Source organism: Staurois parvus, unplaced genomic scaffold (genome assembly GCF_062004578.1).
Source record: "Staurois parvus isolate SC_StPar_1 unplaced genomic scaffold, SC_StPar_1.0 ptg000068l, whole genome shotgun sequence".
Classification (NCBI taxonomy): domain Eukaryota; kingdom Metazoa; phylum Chordata; class Amphibia; order Anura; family Ranidae; genus Staurois; species Staurois parvus.
The window spans coordinates 1,921,270-1,945,041 of NW_028317864.1; the positions used below are offsets into that span (position 1 = coordinate 1,921,270).

General features: G+C 45.7%; 1 protein-coding gene across 4 annotated transcripts in view; it reads left to right on the forward strand.

The window, feature by feature from the left end:
• Nucleotides 1–8,866: 8,866 nt before the first annotated feature.
• The window catches only part of SPTAN1 (spectrin alpha, non-erythrocytic 1), a 119,775-nt gene continuing 104,869 nt past the window's right edge, over nt 8,867–23,772 (forward strand). For all 4 annotated transcript variants that reach the window (XM_089669021.1, XM_089669022.1, XM_089669023.1 and 1 more), the window contains exon 1: nt 8,867–9,019. The gene's annotated coding sequence lies outside the window, so the exon portion shown is untranslated. The remainder of the gene's footprint in view (nt 9,020–23,772) is intronic.

The following is a 23,772-nucleotide window of genomic DNA, read 5'->3' on the forward strand; positions in this document are numbered from 1 at the left end:
TTATATGTTATTGTTAATGTTTTGAATTTTATCCATTGAGCAATGGGAAGCCAGTAAAGGGATTGGCAGAGAGGGGTGGCAGATATGGAATGGTTAGTAAGGTGGATGAGTCTGGCAGCAGCATTCATGATAGACTGAAGAGGGGATAGCCTGCGATGAGGTAGGCCAATGAGGAGGAAGTTACAATAGTCAAGGTGAGATTAAACCAGGGAGTGAATAAGTTGCTTAGTAGTTTCAGAGGTTAAGAACGGGCGTATCTTGGAGACGTTGCAGAGGTGAAGACTACAAGATTTGGACAGCGATTGGATTTGGGGCTGAAAGAACAGATGGAACTAATGGTTGTGTTATTGATCTTGATGGAGAAGTTAGGGGAGGGGGCACGGGCTGGAGGGAATAGTATGAGCTCAGTTTTGGAAAGATTGAGTTTCAGGAAGTGGAGTGAGATCCATGCCGATATGTCACTTAGTAGGTTCGTAATGCGAGAGGAGACTGAAGGGGTGAGGTGAGGAGTAGAAAGATAGATAGATTTGTGTGTCATCAGTATAGAGATGGTACTTAAAGCCATGGGAGTTTATCAGGCGACCAAGGGAGGAGGTGTAGATGGAGAAGAGAAGGGGTCCAAGGACAGAACTTTGAGGGACCCTTCCAGAAAGAGGGAGTGGAGAGGAGGAGACAGAGTTATAGGTAATGCTGAAGGAGCACTGCGATAGGTAGGAGGAGAACCAGGAGAGAGCAGAGTCTCGGAGGCCAAGAGAGTGGAGTTTTTTGAGGAGGAGGGATGGTCAACAGTATCAAAAGCCGCAGAGAGGTCAAGTAGTAAGGAGTAGTGGCCATTGGTTTTAGCAGTTAGTAAATCATTAGTGAGTTTTAGTAGGGCAGTTTCAGTGGAGTGGAGTGAGCGAAAGTCAGATTGTAAGGGGTCAAGAAGGTTGTTATCAGTGAGGTAGGAGCTCAGGCGATTGTAGACTAAGCGTTCTAGGAGTTTAGAGGTAAATGGCAGCAGGGAGATGGGTCTTAAGTTGTTCAGGTTGGTGGGGTCCAGGGAGGGCTTTTTAAGTATGGGAGTGATGTGTGCATGCTTTAGAGGGGTGGAGAAGGCGCCGTTAGAGAGGGAGAGATTGAAGATGTGAGTGAGGGAGCATAGGATAGAAGAAGAGGGTGACCGTAGTAGTTGTGAGGGGACAGGATCCAGGGGGCAGGTTGTGAGATGGGCTTCTGTGAAAACCTTAGTGATCTCTTCAGTAGTAGCAAGGTCAAAAGAGGAAAGGTGTTGAGGGAGGTTTAGTATAAGGTATGTTAAGTGGGATGGATGTCTATGCAGTGGAGATGCCCCTACGAATTGCATCAATCTTGTTTTTGAAATGATTTACAATTTCATAAGCAGTAAGTGAGGTAATGGGTGGAGGTGGAGAAAGTACAGAGTTAAAAGTAGAGAAGAGATGATGACTGGATGACAAGCTATTGATGAGAATGACAAAGTAGGCTTGTTTGACAGCATGGAGGGAGGAATTGTATGTTAAGAAAGCAGATTTATAAAGCGTGAATGCTTGCTGAGATTTGGTTTTACGCCACAATCGCTCCAGTGCACTACTATGTCGCTTAAGATTTCTGGTGTTGTCAGTCTGCCAAGCTTGTAATGGTTGGGGCCTGATACTTTGTGTAGTTAGAGGAGCAAGTGAGTCTAATGTGGATAAAAGTGAACTATTGTAGACAGCAGTGGCCAGGTCAGGGCAGGACAGGGGAGAGATTCTGTCATAGAGGCGGTCAGTTACAGAGTGGAAAAGAGAAGGGTTAAAGTTGTGAAGGTTTCTGCGGGTAATTGTTTGCTACTTGGAGGGATAAGTGTTTGAAGATGAGGACACTGTGAAGGTGATGAGATCGTGATCAGAGAGAGGAAAGGGGGTGTTTGTGAGGTTGTAGGGAGTGCAACGATGGGAGAAAACAAGGTCTAATGTATTCCCACCAGAGCGAGTGGAGGACTGTGTCCATTGTGTTAAGGCAAAAGATGAGGTTTCGGTTGAAGAGTTGGGATGTAGCTGGGTTGTTGACAATAATATGGATGTTAAAGTCTCCAAGAATGATAGTGGGTATTTCCGAGGAGAGAAAGTAGGGTAACCAGGCAAAGAAGTCACCAAGAAAGCGAGACACCAGTCCAGGAGGCCGATAGATCACTGCAATCCTCAAAGAAATGGGGAAAAAAATGCCAAATGCAATGAGTCTTGAAAGAAGAGTGATAGAGAATGATGGTTAAGGAGGACATAATAGGTGCTCAGTGGGGATAGAAGGAAACCAACTCCAACCACTGGGTCTGGGTCCAGAGAAGGCCTCCATAGGAAAGTGCTGCAGGAGAAGAAGAATCTGCTGCTTGAAGCCAGGTTTCTGTAATTGTCAGTAGGTTAAAGGAGCGGAAGACAAAAAGGTCATGGACAGAGGTGAGCTTATTACAGACAGAGCGGGCATTCCAGAGTGCACATGAAAAAGGGAGGTTTGTTTTTAGGAGCACCGGGAAAGAGATTAAATTGAGCAGATTGCGGCTATTCATAGAGGAAGGAGGGTGCCTGGTTTGGGGGTGAGATAGTGGAGGACCAGGGTTTGGGGAGATATCCCCAGAGGTTAGGAGAAGGAGGGTAAAGAAAGTGCACATGCCTTCCAGTCCTGGTGTTTGGGTCAGCAGGTGAGTAAAGTATCAGCAGGAGGTGATGAGAGCAGTAGTAGGGAGATGGTAGCAGTGAGGGTGAGATGTATAAGCTTTGAGGTGGAGCAGAGGGGTAAAGAAATGAGATTTTGGGAACACAGGATAGTAATATGAAAAGGGGGAGTAGAGGTGGCATATTAAAAGGCAGATGGAGTGGGACTCAGGCTTTGTAGGAGATGTTTCCCAGGGTGTTTGCTTGCAGTCCATCCAGCATGCAGTAAAGTTCTTTGTTGTTTCTTCCTGCTGCTTGAGTTATTCTGCTTTAGTTAAACTGCTGTTTGATGTGAAACTAGTTTTTTTTCTCCTCACAAGCTTGCTGGGGGGCACATCCTGGCTTTTTTCCAATTTGGAGTACATCTGGGGCTGGCCTTGAGTTTGATCAAGGGTCAGATTTTGTCCTTTGGTGGTTCCTTTTGAGAAACCAATTGCTTCACATTCCTTGGTGCTTGTCTACGTGCAGATTGTCACGTGTATTGTTTCACTCCTCAAATTCCACTGACTCTGTGGGACCACAACTTGGCAATTTCTGTATTTCCAAATTTACAGAAATTTGCATTTGACCCTGGGATATTCCTTTAGTCATTCTGGCTCAATATTTCTGGTTGCTGCTTTTTCCACTCAGTTCTTTATTTGACTGCTCATTCCTGTGATGAAATGTTGCTGGTACTCCACTGTGACAACGTGCTTTTATGGCCTCAGATGTCATTTTTACCTAAGATGGTTCCTTCATTCCATCTCAACCAGGACATTGGGTTGTCTTCTTTCTGTCCTAAGCCACAGGCTCCAGGGGACAAAGCTGTATACACTTTGGATGTGGCCCATGCTGTCAGGTGTTTCATGAAGTCAATCGGTTTCCCTTTTTGTGCTTTCTGAAGGCCCAAGGAAGGGTCATGCAGCTTTCAAGGCTACATTTTCTAGTCCGATCAGTCCAGCTTATTTCTCAGTCTAAAGGGCATGTTCCCTCATTTTCAGTGACAGCTCACTTGCTTCCTGGGCTTCTCGACTTCAGGCTTTGATAGCTCAAATTTTGTACAGTTGCTATGTTGTCTTTGGTTTTTGCATTTTTATGAGGTTTTTATCATGTACATGTTAATGCCACTGAGGACGCTACCTTTGGTGGGCATGTTTTGCAGGCTGCTGCATGTTGTTCTAACCTGTCTTTGGTTCAGCTGTTTGGGACTAGTTGACTTGCTGCCATTTTGCCCTCCCCTCATATTCATTGCTTTGGGACATCCTGGTTGTGCTGATTATAAAGTCGTTATGTATCCCACATTGTAGTATAAAACAAATGGGATTTTTGGTTTACCTCTAAAATCCTTTTCTTAGAGTACACCATGGGACACAGAGACCCTGGCCCTCTTCCTTTGTGGTTCATGACTTGCTTCATAAACTAAAGGCTTGCCTAATGGTGAGGGGTTATGCCTGGGGGGGACTTCTGTCTTGTTTTTGGCCAAGGTCCAGTCACATGTAGGTAGCCGCATAACCCTATTGTAATGATTATGAAGATGCTCTGTGTCTCATGAGGTACTCCAAGTAAAATATTTTACACGTTAACCAAAAATCCTGTTTTCTCTCAGAATAGGTTGCCTTAAACTGTAAGTTAGAAAAGTCTAAACTGTTTTAAAGCGGAGTTCCACTCACCCTGTCAAAAAATATCTATCCCTCGGTCCCACGGTGTCCCCCCCCCCCCCCCGCAGCCCGTTTCACATCTTCAGTGTGGGCACCCAGCTGTGACTGCTGGCTTCACAGCTGGGTGCCCACTGCGCATGTGCTAGTAGCGCTGTGCTTCATGAATGGTCCTGTAGTCTTCTGGGACCTGCCACGTGTCCCAAAAGACTACAAGGAAGGAGGACACCTTCCGCTTCCAATCGCCTAGGCAACCGGAAGTGGAAGTGGGTACCTGTCAAATTCGGGTACCCGCCCCCCAAAGGTGCTAATCCTTAATGGGGAGCAGTCCTTAAAGCGGAACTTCCCCTTTTGGGTGGAGCTCCGCTTTAAAAAGCAATCTGAAAATAACCTGAAAATAACTAAAGCAGAAGCACCCTGTAAAGGAAGATTAGTAATGGCTTGTGTTGATGGGATTTTGTTAGTCTCAGATTGGTTTTTGCATCCTCCTACAAATATATGGACATGTGAAACCCTCTTTAGGCCCCTTTCACATGGGGTGGACTCTGTTTTGATTAGCAAGGGATCTGTCCACTGATTCCCTGCTGATCAGAGGATGACCAGTCCATGTCAGCTCAGTTTATACAGAGCACAGACAGACAGAACTCACTCTACTCTATGGGCGCCCTGGAGTCTGCTGTCTGTTAACACCCGACTGCCCGCCGATCCGTTCTGCCTAGATGACGGGGGAACGGTTCCCTGTCTCATTTTTTTTTGTTTTGTTTTAGTGGACCAGATCGGAGGAAGGGGGGTAAATGGACACAAGTTCAGTTACACCCGCTGGTCCATAGAGGTGGACCTGATCAGACCCTTCATGTTAAAGGAGCGTAAAAGGAGGTCAACTGCATCTGTCACTAAATCTTGGAAGTGTCTCAAATAGATCAACGTAGGCCCCAGTACTTACCTTGAAAATTAGCCATATCTACAGCCAACTGGTATTTAACTTTTTTGGATATGTTGAATGTGTACTGTGGTTCTACCCACCAGCTCCTACAGTACTGTGTCTTGTAGGGACATAGTGGCCAGCAGGAGGAAACTATAGCAACAGCAGCGGAGGAGACACAGCATCCATCCACACATGGCAGTTTGAGCACCAGTTGCAGATTTAGCTCCTTTTTTTTTTTTTTTTTCTTTTTATACATGCTTCTGCTTTTTTTATTTTTTTTATTAAGTAGTGTCAAGGTTGTTTTAACAGAAATAATCATGCCTAACTGAACCTCCAGTGTATCGACTGAATACATTACAAGGGACAGTAGAAAACGTTGTCTCCTGCTGGTATGCTGTAGAGATGGGCCTTTGTGCTCTGCGTGAAAGAAGTGGCCTCTCTGCAGAGATCCCATCACCCCTTGTTAAGTCAGTCCTATAGTTCGACAATCAGCAAAGTTCATATTTCCTGCTGATTGGAGAGCTTTGGACACTTGATTAACAAGGGGCATGTTAGACTGCTTCCCCGCAGAGAGCAAGGTTCCTTTTTTAGAGCATGGTGGCAGAGCCCACGCTTTTCTACACAATCCATGACAGTTTCTAAAGATAACAAACTGTAAGGGCTCCTTCACACAAGTACGCATGCTGATATTCTGCTGTGTGTTCATTGTGTAAGGGTGGTCAGATGCATTGTTACAACCAGGGGCGGACTGGCAACTCATGGGGCCCCCAGGCAATAGGGGATCATGGGGCCCCATGAGTTGACTTATTTGTTTGTTGTGATTTTTTTTATTGCTGAATGTTTGTGACAGCAAAACACTAAATCCACGTATCATGTGATCTGTGTGCAGATCAATTTTCACAGGTGATTGACAGGTGGTTTGCAATGCTTCCCCATGTGCTTAAACAGCCTTGCTGCCCGCCAATTGTGACATTTGCTTGATTTATTTTGCTGTGGGCACGAAGCATTGTGACCCTGACATGTGAACACCCCTGCCATTTGCAGTTTAAGGGGAAAGTGGTAAAAACACAGCTCAACAAAGTATTTTTACCACCCCACCCTGCACATCTAAATTAGGCCTAAAACATGATGGATTGGAAGTATGGATATGTTTACATCTGGCCGGCTGCTCCATAGAACCACCACTGGTCAGCCACAGTTCACAGGAAAAAAAAAAGCTGAATATCACAATTATGACAAACGTCATCTGCTGCTCTGATCTGCTCAGGGATCTCTGTTGAATAGATTGGAGCTGTGATAGGACCCTAAACTATCCAATCAGTTTGTATCCCATCAATCTTGTACTGCATAGCTGTTGGTAGATCTAAGGCTTCATGCATGCTGGGTTCTTTTGCACATTTTTCTTCTGGCAGGAGAAAAGCAGCTTCAAAAATGCACCTAAGCTGTGATTTTTTTCAGACTCGTTTAGGCATGTCAAGTGCTTTGCCGTTTATTCATTTAATTGGCTGGAATATTCATTTATTCTGGCCATAGAAATGAAAAAACACTCAAGTGCTAAATGCCCCAAGTGTTAACACATCTTTAGATGCAGTTAAACACGTTTTAGTCTAGGTTCACGCCCTTGCGGTTTCCAGAAACGCACAGCAGTCCATTTAACATGATTTCCTATGCGATGGGTTCCCATCTCTGCGTTTTCACCCTGTACATTTTTTGCAGAGTCAGAGACTTTTTAAATGCAAAATGTTACATTTTTGGTGCTATAGACTTCAATGGAGACACTGCAGAAAAGCATGTAGTGCGTTTTTGATGTGTTTTAATCCGCCTAGCAACAAGTTGAAAAAAAAAATGCAAAACGCATCAAAAGTGTGTCAAAAGAGCATGTGCAAAAATACAAAAAGCTCCCAGCACACATGTCTGGTACTCACGTAAAGGTTCCGATCTCCTCTTTCGATCGGGACCTTTCCCGATCATGTCACGGCAGTCACATGACCTTAAACCCCACCCGCCTCCCGGCTTCTGGAACCCTTAAAGGGCCAGGAGGCGCTGGCGTGAAGGGGTTAAACATCTAGGTATACATGGACACAGAGGCTAACAGAGGGGAGTTTTACACCAAGTGAGGGCTGTGTTTGCCCCCACAGGGATGTACAGGTATTTGTGTACCCCTGTACAGGCAGTCCCATTCATGTCAGTTGGCTGCATTGACACTGCCGCTGCTCCCAATGTGACATCCATGTGTGCAGGTCCCCAAATGCATACTGTCTGTATTTGAGGACTTGTACCCGCTCAGATGTCATATTGGGATGTGATGGCTGCCATCGATGGGATGGCCTGCATGGGGTGTGGTATGGTCTTGTTCACATGGGGGGGGGGGGAATTACATCTGTGCTCTGCAGCTGTAGTCTCATTGATGTCTGTTGGGACACAGCATCTGCCTGGCCATAGCTGCTGTGTCCCTGTATATTTGTGTGAGTGCTTGCCTGTCCCTGACCCTACCCGGATGACACCAGGGGAGCATCTACTGCAAGACAAACAAGGTGTTTGCCTTGGCCAGAATTTTACAGGGGGTGACACACAAGTAGTGGCCAAGGGCCTGGCTGTAGAGGAGGGTGGAGTGGTGGCCGGATCCCTGGTTTTCTTCAAGGAGCGCTCGCGGGTCGCAGCCTGCTGTGAGTGTGCAGCGGGCTGGGTGAGGCCAGCAGAGGAAGAAGAGGATGAGGTCCGAACCCCCCACCCCACACTTTGTTGCAGCTGCTGGGTGCAGATGGGACACAGGCTCAGCTACAGATCCTGACACCAGCTGGAGGAGCCACTGCTGGACAGGTAAGAGCTTGGAGGACTGGTGCTTCCTGCCCCCCTTCCCGCTGACCCCCTCCTGTCCTGAAGTGGTGGATCTTAAACAGGAAGGGGTAGGACATATTTAGAGGAGGGGGCACCCCATTTTAGTCTTGCCTAGGGCAGCACAAAACCAAAATCTACCATTGGATGTCACATTGGGAGGAGGGGCCATGTACTGGACTTCTGTAATGGTAGTCCCAGTGATGTCTATTGGTAGCATGGACATAGCCGCTGTGTCCCATGTGACATCTGTGTGGGTGTGTATGTCCCTGACCCCATCCTGGGTGTGTTGGGGGTGGAGCACCCACATGGATGTCACATTGGGTGCAGGGGCCAAGTCCTGGGAGGGGGGTGCCATGTACTGGACTGCAATCACAGGGATGAACACAACACCTGCACATCCCAATGCTGGTATCACACAACAATACCTGGGCACAGATCTTACCACCCCCCCATGTGAAGGAGGCCTAAAGGAGACTACACTGACATTGTAGTGTCTGACAACCTTATGACATTGACAACCTTTTCTTTTCCTGAACCCGGAATGTATGTAGCTGATATAAACAATGAGTTTCAGTTTGTGTGTATGGTAGAGAAGGGTCGCCATCCTCCTCCTTCTGCATTTCTCCATCTCTGAGGCCTGCTCTATGCACCCCACACGCAGCCATTGGCCTCGAAATCCAGCGTTTTCATCCTTCCTTGTCCTCGGCAATTTCCGGAAAGCCTCGGCTCTGCTTCGTGTTGGAGCTGCAGTCGGGAGTATAGGGGCGTGTCTGCCGTGCTCTGCCTCTTCGTGCTTTTCCGGAGAAGCTGCGGAGGGTGACGTCAACCTAGCCGGCCCCGGGTACAAGTAGGGCGAGCCGCGCGCGACACTCTCAGTCGGAGATACGGAGATCCTGAGCGCGGAAGCTGGAGAGTGCGGGACCCTTGTAGAGCCGGTGAGGCCGCACCCCTCCCCCCCATCCTCCTCCTCCTCCAGAGCCGGGGCTGTCATGGCTCTGTGCTGCTTATATTGTACTGACAGGGCCCCCCTCTGCTCCATGCATTTCCTACCAGTGTCCCGGCCTGTGCTAATGAATGGGAGGTGACCTGGGCCAGCTTGCTATTGCAGGAGCTCCCTTTGTGATTGTGTAATGGGCATGTTCTGGGCTTCTATAATGTCATAATGTGAAATATTCATTGCTGCAAAGTATGTCTGCACTGGGGGGATCACCACAGAACATACTACATAGTATGGGGGGATCACCACAGAACATACTACATAGTATGGGGGGATCACCACAGAACATACTACATAGTATGGGGGGATCACCACAGAACATACTACATAGTATGGGGGGATCACCACAGAACATACTACATAGTATGGGGGGATCACCACAGAACATACTACATAGTATGGGGGGATCACCACAGAACATACTACATAGTATGGGGGGATCACCACAGAACATACTACATAGTATGGGGGGATCACCACAGAACATACTACATAGTATGAGGGGGCTCACCACAGAACATACTACATAGTATGAGGGGGCTCACCACAGAACATACTACATAGTATGGGGGGATCACCACAGAACATACTACATAGTATGGGGGGATCACCACAGAACATACTACATAGTATGAGGGGGATCACCACAGAACATACTACATAGTATGAGGGGGATCACCACAGAACATACTACTAGAGAGTATCTCTGCACAGGGGGGATCACCACAGAACATACTACATAGTATGGGGGATCACCACAGAAAATACTACATAGTATGGGGGGATCACCACAGAAAATACTACTAGAGAGTATCTCTGCACTGGGAGGATCCTCCCAGAAAATACTTCATAGTACTGGGGTGATCCTTCTAGAACATACTACATAGTACTGGGGTGATCCTTCTAGAAAATACTACATAGTACTGGGGGGATCACCACAGAAAATACTACATAGTACTGGGGGGATCACCACAGAAAATACTACATAGTACTGGGGGGATCACCACAGAAAATACTACATAGAACTGGGGTGATCCTCCTAGAAAATATTACTACAGAGTATCTCTGCACTGGGGTGATCAGCACAGAAAATTCTGGAGAGTATATCTGCACTGGGGGGATCAGCACAGAAAATGACTACAGAGTACCTCTGATCTATTCCAGTGATCTGCTGCAAATCCTGCATTCTGATTGGTTGCTTGTACCTAGAGGGTTGTGTTGCATGTTCTAGTCTGTCCATGGCATTGTTTGTGAGAGCTCAGTGCTGATGACAGCCCGGCCAGTACAGGGTGTGGAATGTATTTTCTCCCTGTGACAATGGTGTTGGGATCCCCCGCTGGGTGGGAATGATTAGCAGACATGTAGAAGGTGGATCTGCATTGTCCATACACCATCTCCCGATTAGCAGACAATGCATGTGATGGCAGACGTGTAGAAGGTGGATCTGCATTGTCCATACACCATCTCCCGATTAGCAGACAATGCATGTGATGGCAGACGTGTAGAAGGTGGATCTGCATTGTCCATACACCATCTCCGGCTTTCCTGCGTAAACAATCCTATTTTTATCCGATATCTCTCCTCCAGCAGAGCATGCATTTTTAATCTGGTTACCAAGGCTCCTGACAGCGGGGTTAACGCTTTGCCTGCTGGTGTAGTTGTGGAGAGGGGTGGTTGCATTGTGTGATGGAGCTGGAATGTTTTGTGTTGGGTTGTGGGTGTTGTAGGGCGTTAGCTGTAGGAATGTCATTCAGGAAAATATGAGCTGTGCTGGCTTCTGTGACAAGGACATGCTCCCTGCACCCACTTCCTATCCTGTACAATGCTGAGCGGAATATGACCAATAATAAACCATCTAGTTGAATGCATTTGTTTTTATTATTGGGGGCGGCGGGGGGGGGGTTTCTTTGCATCAGTAAGCTGCAATGGGGGCATCCAGCTCACGGTACAGTAAGGACATCTAGCCCAGGGTGGTGGTGTAAGACGCATCAAAACTGGAGCAGACTGATTCTCATAGTGGCCAATCAGCTTCTAGCTTTACCTAGTTCAGTTGAGCTTTGAAAATAAAACCTGGAAGCCGATTGGTTGCTCCAGATTCTGTCTACTCCAGTCTCAAGTAGAATGTGGAACAAGAATTGGTATGGAAATTCCCAGAACATTTGAAAGTAGTTCAAGATTTTGTTTGCTTTTTAACATTTGATTTTGGAATGAATGGACTTCAGCAAACGAAAGCCATATGCACTGTTAGAAATTCGTTTACTTCACAACTGTTCCACATTCCTCCAAGTTATCTTGCCACTGCAGTCAGGAATGGACATTGGTTTGGCTTCAGTAATGATTAGAAAAATGAGCGAATGTTCTTCCCACACAAATGTCCAATGAAATTCTACTAGTGTATACCCAGCTTTAGTAAATTCCCATTTCAGTCGGTTAGAGGATCTTGGAGGTACTTATTTCAGCCAGTCATGCTTCCTTTGGTGGTTTGATGACCTTCATAGAGATCTGATTGGTTGCTGCATTTTTCAGTTCTTTTCTTTTATATATATATATATATATATATATATATATATATATATATATATATATTAGTACTGCCTAAAGTTTATATTTTGTTAGTCTTTCTGATAGTTGAAGGTATACAAGGTTCTTTTATCTGCTTTGGCTATCAATGGAAGTAAACTGGACTACACCTAAATCCTCATTCCAAAAACTGGCCATAAATGGATCGAACGTCATGTGTTTTCTGGTGAATTGGCAGAAAATTGATTCATGGTTGGCCCTGATGCTCATCAACCTTCAATCTGAAGATTGAAGGAGCTGCTTGGAAAATTGTTGGCCAGGCATCAGCTGTCAGCATACCATAGCCAGCAGGGGAGATTCCTCCATCCGTGATAGAGGTATCTGTGTGTCTATGGCCGGATTAAGAGCTTTGGTTGTTTAGTATAACCTGGCAAAGAGCAGTGATAAGATGACTACCAACAAAAATAATGCCGGACCAGCCAGGCTGCTTATAGTTATGGGCAACAGTGTCCTTACTTCCTCCGTGATAGCAGGCTGAGTGTTTTTTGGGGAAGAATTGGTTTTTTTGTGGGTGCCATGGTTTCTCATGGTCCTTACTCCCTCCGTGATACCAGGCTGAGTGTTTTTGGGGAAGAATTGGCTGAGTTGGGTTTTTTGTGGGTGCCATGGTTTCTCTGGGTGTAAGCCAGCTCCTAATCACTTTCTCCATAGACTAGATGTGACGTTTGCCTAACATTCTCAGAACTGATAATAGAATGTTGGCAGTTGGATGGATGGTGCATGCAAGGAAGCTCCATCATCTGAAGTCCCAAGGTAGCTTCATAAAGTGAATGCTTGCAGCCATATTTTACATTTTCTTCAGTCCAAAGAAAAAAAAAATGTTATTGGCTTACTGCCCTTTGTACATTCTAGTTTGTGTTAATGAATAATTGCCATGATTGTTTAAATCTGAGTACTCCAAACCTTTAGCATTACAGTGTTACTAAACCCACAACAGTAAGATCAGTCTGTATATGCAGTAAAGCATGCTTGTTATACTCACTGTGGAACCTAAGGGGTTAATCCTCTGCATTGTGCAAAAATGCTGCTTGATCCTGTCTTCTCTGCCCCTCTTCTTGTTGAAGTGACCACCTGATACAGACTGAATCCATAGGCACATGCTCAGTTTGGTGTGTATTGCTAGAGATTTGTTTTGGGAGAGTGCATGTGATCAGTACAGGGCCAATTAGCACTGTCCAGACAGAGGGTCAGAGGTTTCACATCCTCCTAGAGCAGAAAGAAATCTCTTCCTACAAGCTTTAACCAGTGCTCTGCTGAAGTCACAAGACTGCTCTAACTGCTGATGAGAAAAGGTATTTAGCAGTTTATATTTACTAAAATAGTGTCATTTCCATGTTCTGTGTACTGTGGGAGACCAGGTATAGTGAATGCGGGGTCTGGGGAGAGCGGACACAGCGAATGCGGGGTCCGGGGAGAGCGGACACAGCGAATGCGGGGTCCGGGGAGAGCGGACACAGCGAATGCCGGGTATTGGGGTTTAGTAACACTTTAAATGTTCTACTGACATCATTTTGAGAAAAATAAAGCTGTAATCAATACTATGTATTCATTTTGTTGGATACATAGTTTATGCTGGAAAGTGAATTCTGACCTTGACCACACCCAATCTGGATACTAATCTGCAGAATTTTCAGTATTGCCCTTTGCCTCTACGATCACATACTACAATCTGCCAATTGGTGAGTCGGTGCCCCACCCTGTTTGCAACGGTTACAATGCAATTTTCACATATATGTTAAGTTCAACGTTCCTTAACATTGTGACCCATCCATGAGAACATTCATTACCTTTGCAGTAGAGAACTAGGAATGCATTTATTCATAGTCCTCAAATCTTGTTGTCAAACTGTCAGGTTTATCTAACAGTCTAGATCAGGGGTGGGCAGCTGTGGCCCTCCAGCTGTTGGTGAACTACAAGTCCCATCATGCCTCTGCCTTTGGGAGTCATGCTTGTAACTGTCAGTTGCCTCTTGGGACTTGTAGTTCTACCACAGCTGGAGGGCCACAGTTGCCCACCCCTGGTCTAGATGATGGTTGGAAGTTCCATAGGTCCGTGGAACGATTGTGACTCAAATTTATTGTGGACATTGAGCAGACAGCCTTGGCACCACCTTATCTCATCCAGGAAAGTCCATTTTGGTTGTGTTGAGCTCTGGCTTAAGATCTAGGAGTCCTGGAATGGGTACGGAGGTCGCATACTGTCATTCTGTCATTTCTCAGTCCACCCATAAGCACTCAGATTGGATTGCACTTCACCTATGTCCCAGGGCCACCCGAGAAAGCCATAGTGCTGCTACAATACGCCATGTTCCAAATTATTATGCAAATTATATTTTTCTCATTTGCCTAAATAATTGATGTAAAGAACAGTCAGCATAATTCTCATGTTATCAACTATTAAGGGTACAATTCACATTTTATTGAACAAACCTCCTAATGATAACAGGATTTTTTTTAAACATAAAACACTTCCAATGCACTGTTCCAAATTATTCTGCACAGTGAGTGTCAAAACACTTTATAGGTTGTAAAGAACTGAAAATTGTCATTTGTTGTGTTTGCAGCATATTTACTGAAATCAAAAGCTATTTCAATCAAACTTTTAACAACATTTTAACTTTTAACAACATTTTAACAGGTCACGTTCCATTGTAACATAGGACCCCTTATTTGATAGCAGCTTCACAAGTCTTGCATCCATTGAACTTGTGAGTTTTTGGACAGTTTCTGCTTGAATTTGTTTGCAAGATGTCAGAATAGCCTCCCAGAGCTGCTGTTTGGATGTAAACTGCCTCCCACCCTCATAGATCTTTTGCTTGAGGATGCTCCAAAGGTTCTCAATAGGATTGAGGTCAGGGGAGGATGGAGGCCAAACCATGACTTTCTCTCCTTTTATCCCCATAGCAGCCATTGATGCAGAGGTATTCTTTGCAGCATGAGATGGTGCATTGTCATGCATGAAGATGATTTTATTATGGAAAGCATAGTTCTTCCTTCTGTACCGGGGAAGAAAGTGGTCAGTCATAAACTCCACATACTTTACAGAGGTCATCTTTACACCTTCGGGGACCCTAAAGGGGCCGACCAGCTTTGTTCCCATGATTCCGGCCCAAAACGTGACTCCACCACCACCTTGCTGACATCGCAGCCTTGTTGGAACAGGGTGGCCGTCCACCAACCATCCACTACTCCATCCATCTGGACCATCCAGGGTTGCACGGCACTCACCAGTGAACAGAACTGTTTGAAAATTAGTCTTAATGTATTTTTCTGCCCAATGCAGCCGTTTCTGCTTGTGAGCATTGGTTAGTGGTGTCCGAATAGAAGGTTTATGCACAGTTGCAAGACTCTGGAGGACTCTACACCTTGATGTCTGTGGGACTGCAGAGGCACCAGCAGCTTCAAATATCTGTTTGCTGCTATGTAATGGTATTTTAGAAGCTGCTCTCTTGATCTGATGCATGGATCTGGCAGAAATCTTCCTCAATGTGCCTTTATCTGCACGAACCCGTCTGTGCTCTGAATCAGCCACAAATCTCTTAATAGTGCGATGATCACGCTTACGTTTTCGTGAAATATATAATGTTTTCATACCTCGTCCAAGGCATTGAACTAGTTCACTCTTTTCGGCAGCAGAGAGATCCTTTTTTCTTCCCCATATTGCTTGAAAATGGTGCTCTGCTTAATAATGTGGAACACCCTCCTTTAGTAGTTTTTCCTTAAATTGGGGTCACCGGCCAATCTAATTATCACACGTGTCCGAGATTGATTTCAGTGATCAAAAGAGCCCTGACACACAATGCCATCCATGAGTTAAACTGAAAAACAAAATATTTAATCTTTGTGACACTTAAATAGAATTTGCATAATAATTTGGAACGCGGTGTAAATTGTTGGAGGCTTGATCAAAGTAAAGGTGTTTGTGTATTTAATACATAGCTGGAATAAGAATCGGAGACCCTGATCTTTACAAAGATGCCATACAGTCCATAGCAATGAATGAGATTTCACCCTTTTATGTTGCTAATGGTAGGTGAGGGGCAGCATAGGATGCAGAATGGAGAGACGAGGGCTGCCATTGCGAATATCCTGATAATGCTAGTCACTCGGATATACAGTTTGCATACCCTGGCAGAAGTTGCACAAGTTCTGCCAGGGTATGCAAACTTTTGAGCACAACTGTATGTGGGCTCAATATTTTAATTGAGCTGAGCAGGCTTGCAGCCAATGAACTCAAACTTCTGATCAGCTTCCTTTCTCTGAAACAGAATATTCTTAGCTTTTGAGTCGGCTAAACTCCAGATATCTTTTAAAAGGAGTTTTTTTTTTTAGCCCTGGCAGCTACTGATGTTCATGGCGGGCTTCCTTTGAAGGACGCTTGCATGCATGTGGCCTAATATTCCTATATCTTGTTTACTATCGAAACAGAATTCTAATTCTGAGGATTGTTTAAAGTGTTACTAAACTGACAGCCGTAAAATCAGTGTGTATATGCAGTAAAGCATGCTTTACACTGTGGAACCTAAGGGGTTAATTCTCTGCATTGTGTAAAAACGCTATTTGATCCTGACTTCTCTGACCCTCCCCTTATTCCAGTGTCCCCTTCTTATCTCTTGATAAGACAAATTAATGTGTAGACACTCTGCACAAGCTCAGTTTGGTGTGTATTGCTACAAAGTTTTGTTTGTTTTTTTTTTTTCCTTGGAAGAGTGCATGTGATCAGCACAGGGCCAATCCACACTGTCCAGACAGAGGTCAGGGGTTCTGCATCCTAGAGCAGATTGAAAACTCCTACAAGCTTTGACCAGTGCTCTAGATCACGTGTCAAACAGGCGGCCCTCTAGCTATTGCCAAACTACAAGTCCCATAAGACATTGCAAGATTGACAGTTACAAGCATGACTCCCAAAACCAGAGGCATGATGGAACGTGTAGTTTCACAACAGCTGGAGGGCTGCCAGTTTGGTACCCCTGATCTAGACTGTTTTAACTGCTGATGAGCCAAGGTATTTAGCAGTTTATATTTACTACAATAATTGCATTTCCATGTTCTGTGTACCGTGGGAGACCAGATATGGTGGATGCAGGGTCCGGAGAGACCAGATATGGTGGATGCAGGGTCCGGGGAGACCAGATATGGTGGATGCGGGGTCCGGGGAGACCAGATATGGTGGATGCAGGGTCCGGGGAGACCAGATATGGTGGATGCAGGGTCCGGGGAGACCGGATATAGCGGACGCAGGGTCCGGGGAGAGCGGATAGAGCGGACGCAGGGTCCGGAGAGAGCGGATAGAGCGGACGCAGGGTCCGGGGAGAGCGGATAGAGCGGACGCAGGGTCCGGGGAGAGCGGATAGAGCGGACGCAGGGTCCGGGGAGAGCGGATAGAGCGGACGCAGGGTCCGGGGAGAGCGGATAGAGCGGACGCAGGGTCCGGGGAGAGCGGATAGAGCGGACGCAGGGTCCGGGGAGAGCGGACGCAGGGTCTGGGGAGAGCGGATAGAGCGGACGCAGGGTCCGGGGAGAGCGGACGCAGGGTCCGGGGAGAGCGGATATAGTGGATGCAGGGCTCGGGGAGAGCGGATATAGTGGATGCAGGGTCCGGGGAGAGCGGATGCAGGGCTCGGGGAGAGCGGATGCAGGGCTCGGGGAGAGCGGATGCAGGGCTCGGGGAGAGCGGATACAGTGGATGCAGGGCTCGGGGAGAGCGGATGCAGGGCTCGGGAAGAGCGGATACAGTGGATGCAGGGCTCGGGGAGAGCGGATACAGTGGATGCAGGGCTCGGGGAGAGCGGATACAGTGAATGCAGGGTCCGGGGAGAGCGGATGCAGGGTCCGGGGAGAGCGGATGCAGGGTCCGGGGAGAGCGGATGCAGTGGATGCAGGGTCCGGGGAGAGCGGATACAGTGGATGCAGGGTCCGGGGAGAGCGGATACAGTGGATGCAGGGTCCGGGGAGAGCGGATACAGTGGATGCAGGGTCCGGGGAGAGCGGATGCAGGGTCCGGGGAGAGCGGATGCAGGGCTCGGGGAGAGCGGATGCAGGGCTCGGGGAGAGCGGATGCAGGGCTCGGGGAGAGCGGATGCAGCGGATGCAGGGCTCGGGGAGAGCGGATGCAGCGGATGCAGGGCTCGGGGAGAGCGGATGCAGCGGATGCAGGGCTCGGGGAGAGCGGATGCAGCGGATGCAGGGCTCGGGGAGAGCGGATGCAGCGGATGCAGGGCTCGGGGAGAGCGGATGCAGCGGATGCAGGGCTCGGGGAGAGCGGATGCAGCGGATGCAGGGCTCGGGGAGAGCGGATGCAGCGGATGCAGGGCTCGGGGAGAGCGGATGCAGCGGATGCAGGGCTCGGGGAGAGCGGATGCAGGGCTCGGGGAGAGCGGATGCAGCGGATGCAGGGCTCGGGGAGAGCGGATACAGTGGATGCAGGGTCCGGGGAGACCGGATACAGCGGATGCAGGGCTCGGGGAGACCGGATACAGTGGATGCAGGGTCCGGGGAGACCGGATACAGTGGATGCAGGGTCCGGGGAGAGCGGATGCAGGGTCCGGGGAGAGCGGATACAGCGGATGCAGGGCTCGGGGAGACCGGATACAGAGAATGCAGGGTCCTGGGTTTAGGAACACTTTAAATTTCCATCTTTTTCTGAATTGATAGAAATGAAAAGTTGCAATTGAGGCACTTCTCATATAGGGTGTACTGATCTTGTCCTCTATTATGGAGTCAAACTACTGCCTGTACACTGCTCTCTGTGTCGGACTAGGGTCACATTGGTCCCAACATCTCCCCTACAGTTCTCTGAATGGCATTAAGATGGAACAAACCTGCATAGTTCTGATAACTGAACTGGACTTTTCTATCTGCTCTTTGACAGAAGCTGTCATTTTGTATCAGTCTTTCTCCAGTTCTCCATGGGAATGGCCCTTTTCCCTGCATCAGTAAGTTTGGCAATGTAGCCATTGGTGTTACAGTATGCAGATTGATCCTCTTCCATCGGAGGTGGAGAGATTATCTTCCATCTCCAGCCACCTGTTAAGTAGTTTTGTTTCTAACTTGCAATTCTTACCCATCCAGGCATTGCTTAGATGAGGATCCCTGAGTGAGGGGTTAAACCAGCCATTCTCAACCTTTTGGAGACAGAGGAACCCTTGAGATAATTTTCCAGTCTCAGGGAACCCCTGCTAAAAATATCTCCGTGTGATGGTCGGTGGGAAGAATACTCAGTACACTTGCGGTCATTGGGAAGATTTCCCCCCTTCCTGATAGCTGAAAAGATCAATGATGTCAGTGGGAACTTATCTGAGAGGCAGAAATTGCTCAAGGAACCCCTAGCAACCTTTGGAGGAACCCTAGTTGAGAAACCCTGGGTTAAACTGTAGTCCCAGTGGAGAGCTTTCTATAGATTCCAGACATACCCTGTTATCTATGGTAAAGGCAGCTGGGCTTGAACTTCCACACAGCATGAGACTCCTACTGTAATCTAACATGTACAATTCATCCCTCATACAAAGGATTGATTGATGACAAAGAACATGAAAAAGAGCCTTTATGTCCTCAGTAGATGCCCTGACATTGGTGCCAAGAATGAGGCTCTACCTGGTAATGTGCAGCCTAACAGAGGCAAGCTAGGAGACAGACGAGCAGCCAGCCAGGTTCAGAAGTGGGAACCATTGTATCCATTGATCAGAAGTCAGTGTGCTACATTTTGCAGCATTTCTAGCTAGATCTAGCTATCCCCGTTGTATGTCAATCTTGGTGAAACATCTTCCCATGCTTGGCCACTGTCATCTGTTGCGTTGATAGACCTAGTCAGTGCTTGTGAACTACAATAAATTACAAGACCCCTGCTTAATGCTGTCAGCATTAGGAGAAATAAAGTGGACTTTCAGCGAACCCATATTTTGGGATTGAAAATCGGCATTCATCTTTATGGAGGGTGTGTGCAATGGAGCGCTACAGCCACGAAGAACGCTGAAAGTAGACCTTGTCCAGCACCACCAAAAGCTGGCAACGTATATCCTTTTTTTTTTTTTTTTTTTTTTTTTGTTTATTTGAGGTTCTTTACATCAATATATCATTTTAACTAATATTTCTAACTGCATTTTATATATATATATATATATATATATATATATATATATATATATATATATATTTTTTTTTTTTTTTTTTTTAAAGGCTTTTGTCCCCCTTTTTAGTTTTTGCATTCAGCACTCCCCCTCCCTGTTTGAAGATAAAGAGGGCTTTAAAGTGTATGTCTGGGCAGAATAGAAAACATATGCAGTACATCTCTTCAATACACACACAACAAAATAACCTGCCAGCAATCCAGAGCTCTTTATGCCGTTGGTGCTTTGCATGTGCTTCACTGAAATCGCCAGCAGTGTTTTCAGGCCTGCCCAGTTCTCCCCTGCTGAACTACACTACACCTCCTCCTTACATTATAGTGATGACAATGGAGGTGTTCTATAGTCCAGCAGGACTGATTACACTGCTTGGGATTTCATGGCAGTAGAGGCAAAGAACTCTGGGAACTAGGAGTTCACTGGATTTCTCACAGTTCAAAAAAAAAAGACAAAACATGGCGCCATGGCTATGTATTGCTGATTTGTGCTAAAGATGCTTGGCTTTTTTTTTTTTTTTAATTTCTTTTTATTTTACACATATCTGTGCTTCAATGGTCAGTACATGCTTGCTGTACCTAGTGCTATGCAAACTAGACTTGACTGGCTGAGGCCTGTGTAAACTGGACCTATGGCTGGGGAATTCATGTAAAATGACTTTGTAAAAGTACGACCTTCAACTGATCAGTCGTGATTCTATTTCCTGGGGGGACAAAAGCGCTTCAGTGATAAAAAATGCTAATTAATTTGGATGTTGGCACTATACCAGAACTCGGCTGAACCCTAGTGAGTGGGTCTCTTTGGAGTACAGCATAGGAGGTGTTGAGTGGTGCTATTGTTATCTGGATGCATTTGCAATAATTATTTGTTCTGTTTTTTAAGGGTGTCATTTGTCTGTGTTCCACCATGTTCACCCTTCGTAAAATCCGAATTCAGGTATTACAGGTATCTGGTGTGTTGCAGTGATCACTCCTTGCTTTTCATGTTATCTACTATAAGGTGTGTGTTGTGTGCTGGGTTTTTGTTTTTGTTTTTTTATCTTTCTGTTTTTAGTTCTATTGCTTTTCAACTGATCTGTGGTTATTTTATATGCAGTTTCTCTCTTGAAGGGTGTCAGATGGCAAACTGTATTGTGTGGTCTTTGCATGTGCTATACTCTTTATTTGCATGGTTTAGGAAATGTTCTGCTGTTAAAAATGTCAATGCTTGAATTGTGTACAAAGATGACCTCCAAAACTGTTATTTTATGGATATGTGAGGTGCTAAGTAGTGGTACACCAAAATGAAAAATCTGGACCGAAACCAAAAATTCAGGGTGCACTTGGCTGAAAACCAAAATGGGCAGTTTAAAAAAAAAAAAAAAAAAAAAAAATGTGTGTGTGTATATGTATGTATATATATATAAAATTTGTGTTTAAATATTATCATTATAGGTACTTCTATAACACCATCAATTTATGCAGCACTTTACATATATATTATACATTCACATCAGTCCCTAACCCTCAAGGGCTGTACAATCTAAGGTCCCTAACTCACATTCATACATACACATACTAGGGACAATTTAGACAGGAGCCAATTAACCTACCAGCATGTCTTTGGCGTGTGGGAGGAAACCGGAGTACCCAGAAGAAACCCACGCAGTCACAGGGAGAACATGCAAACTCCAGGCAGTTGGTGCCGTGGCTGGGATTCGAACCAACGACCCTAGTATTGCCAGGCAGTAGTGGTAACCATTTAGCCACTGTGCTGTCCTATATATCCAGTAACCTAAAATAACTTTTATTGGAAAAAAAATATATATATAGTGTGTGTGTTGCACAATTATTTTGATGCAGGAGCCTGTAAAGCATTGCACCAGTGGTCAGCAGATGGCTGGTGCCATGCAGGACTCCTGCAGACCTGTTCGTGTAGCTTCTTGTACAAGCAAGCAGGAAGAATCCATGAACTATGACAGCGCTGGGTAGTTCTTTGAGAACTGCTAAGGCTGTCGGGACTTGTAGCTTTCTCATTCACAGAATACTGCAAATGAGTGACGCACGGCTGTGGGTTTTTTTTTTATAGTTTTCTTTTTTTTTTCAGCAAAACCCAGATAGTGTTAAGGTTTTTGTATGACCATTAGGTTTTTGTATGACCATTAGGTTTTTGTATGACCATTAGGTTTTTGTATGACCATTAGGACTTTGTATGACCATTAGGATTGCAGCAGAGATCCTCTTGCAGTGTTGCAGGTACAGCCTTGCAGCTTTATGCTCAGTCTCCTCCTGCTGCAGTCCCATAATGGTAAATCCCATACACAGAGTGAATCCCCTTTAAGGCACTGTATGATAAAATTCATTTACAATCGACTGCTTACTGGCAGATAAGAACCATTTGCTGGCTTTGTATATATCTCGGGGTCCCCAATGGTCCCTGAAATCGGCACAACTAAGACCACACGTATATTGTCCTCCCTTAATGGATTCTTCATCATTTTAGAATATGGAACCCAAATGCAAAAGACGGACTCCATCATTGTCTTGTGGGAGGGGTGGAGACGCAAGCTGCTACTGGAAAATCTCCTTGTTGGAGGGTGTAAATGATGGCCGCTAGCAGGCAATTTCACTTTTGAATAGAATGATGTAATGTGAACAAAGCTGAGCAATTTAAACTGAGAAGCGTGATGATTCAGCTCTTAAAGCTGAACTCCAGGATAATTACATCCGTTCATGTGTATTCTTCCTAGAACCATGGTGTTCTTTATGTATTTCTCCCAGATCTGTGCAGTAATCCAGTGTGACACTTTACCTCCCTGGGAGCTTCCTGTAATAAAGACTGGTCACCGCTGATCTCTCCTCTTGTGCAGGGTGACTTGTCTGGTCTCCGCCCCCTTCTGTAGTGGGTGGAGCCTGCTGGATCCCTTCCACAGATCTGCTCTCTGCACAGGCTATGCGCAGCACAGTGACAAGATCACGGCTACTTTTACAAGGTAACAGCTGGGTTTGCAAATGTTTTTGTGCACAAGTTACATAGTTAGTCTGGCTGAAAAAAGACAGAAGTCCATCTAGTTCAACCATAGAATAAAACCATAAAGTGGGTTTATATCCTTTGTGGCTATTGAATGTATTTGTTTGTTTTTGCGCCCACGGTTCAGCTGTAACTAAAGGTTACCTCCAGTAAAATCTGCAAACAAGTAGATCTAGAGATACAAGAAGCTCAAGCCTTTCTTTAAGGCTCAGTTCACACTGCTGCCACCCCCAGAGTTGTGCAACTTCTTGTGATTTAACATTGCAGTCCATGGCACCAAAGTTGCAGAGAAGTAGTGTAGGAACCTGTGTGTGGTGTTTGTTTTGGGCGTTTTTTGTGTTGTGTTTTGTGTCACATTGATTAAGACAGCCCCCATTAAATTAAATTTGCTTTGACTTAAGTCAAAACTTCATAATCTGCAGCAGTGTGATCCAGGGCTAAATGTCGAGCTTGACCACTCATTTTCAGCTTTCTGATCCTTTCACACTGGTGTTTGTTGTAGTGTGTTTTGTTTTTGTTTTTTTTTTTGTTTTTTATCAGTTCAGTGGTGTTCTTTCAATGAAAAAATGGATCATTTTTATTTATATATATATATATATATATATATATATATATATATATATATATATATATATATATATATATATATATATATATATATATATTATTATATATAATTTTTTTTATTTTATGGAACAAAAATGCAGACTTGAATGGAAGTGGACAACATCTCGTTTTTCCATAGAAATGTCTATAAAGCGGAGCTCCACCCAAAAGGGGACCTTCGGCTTTAAGCCTTTGTCCCCCACTCCTCATTAAGGATTGGCACCTTTTGGGAAGCGGGGGGTACCCAAATTTGACAGGTACCTACTTCCACTACGAGCGGAAGTTGTCCTCAACCCCATGCCCCCGTAGTCTTCTGGGACATGTGACAGGTCCCAGAAGACTACGGGGCCATTCACAAAGCGCAGCACTTCTCAAGC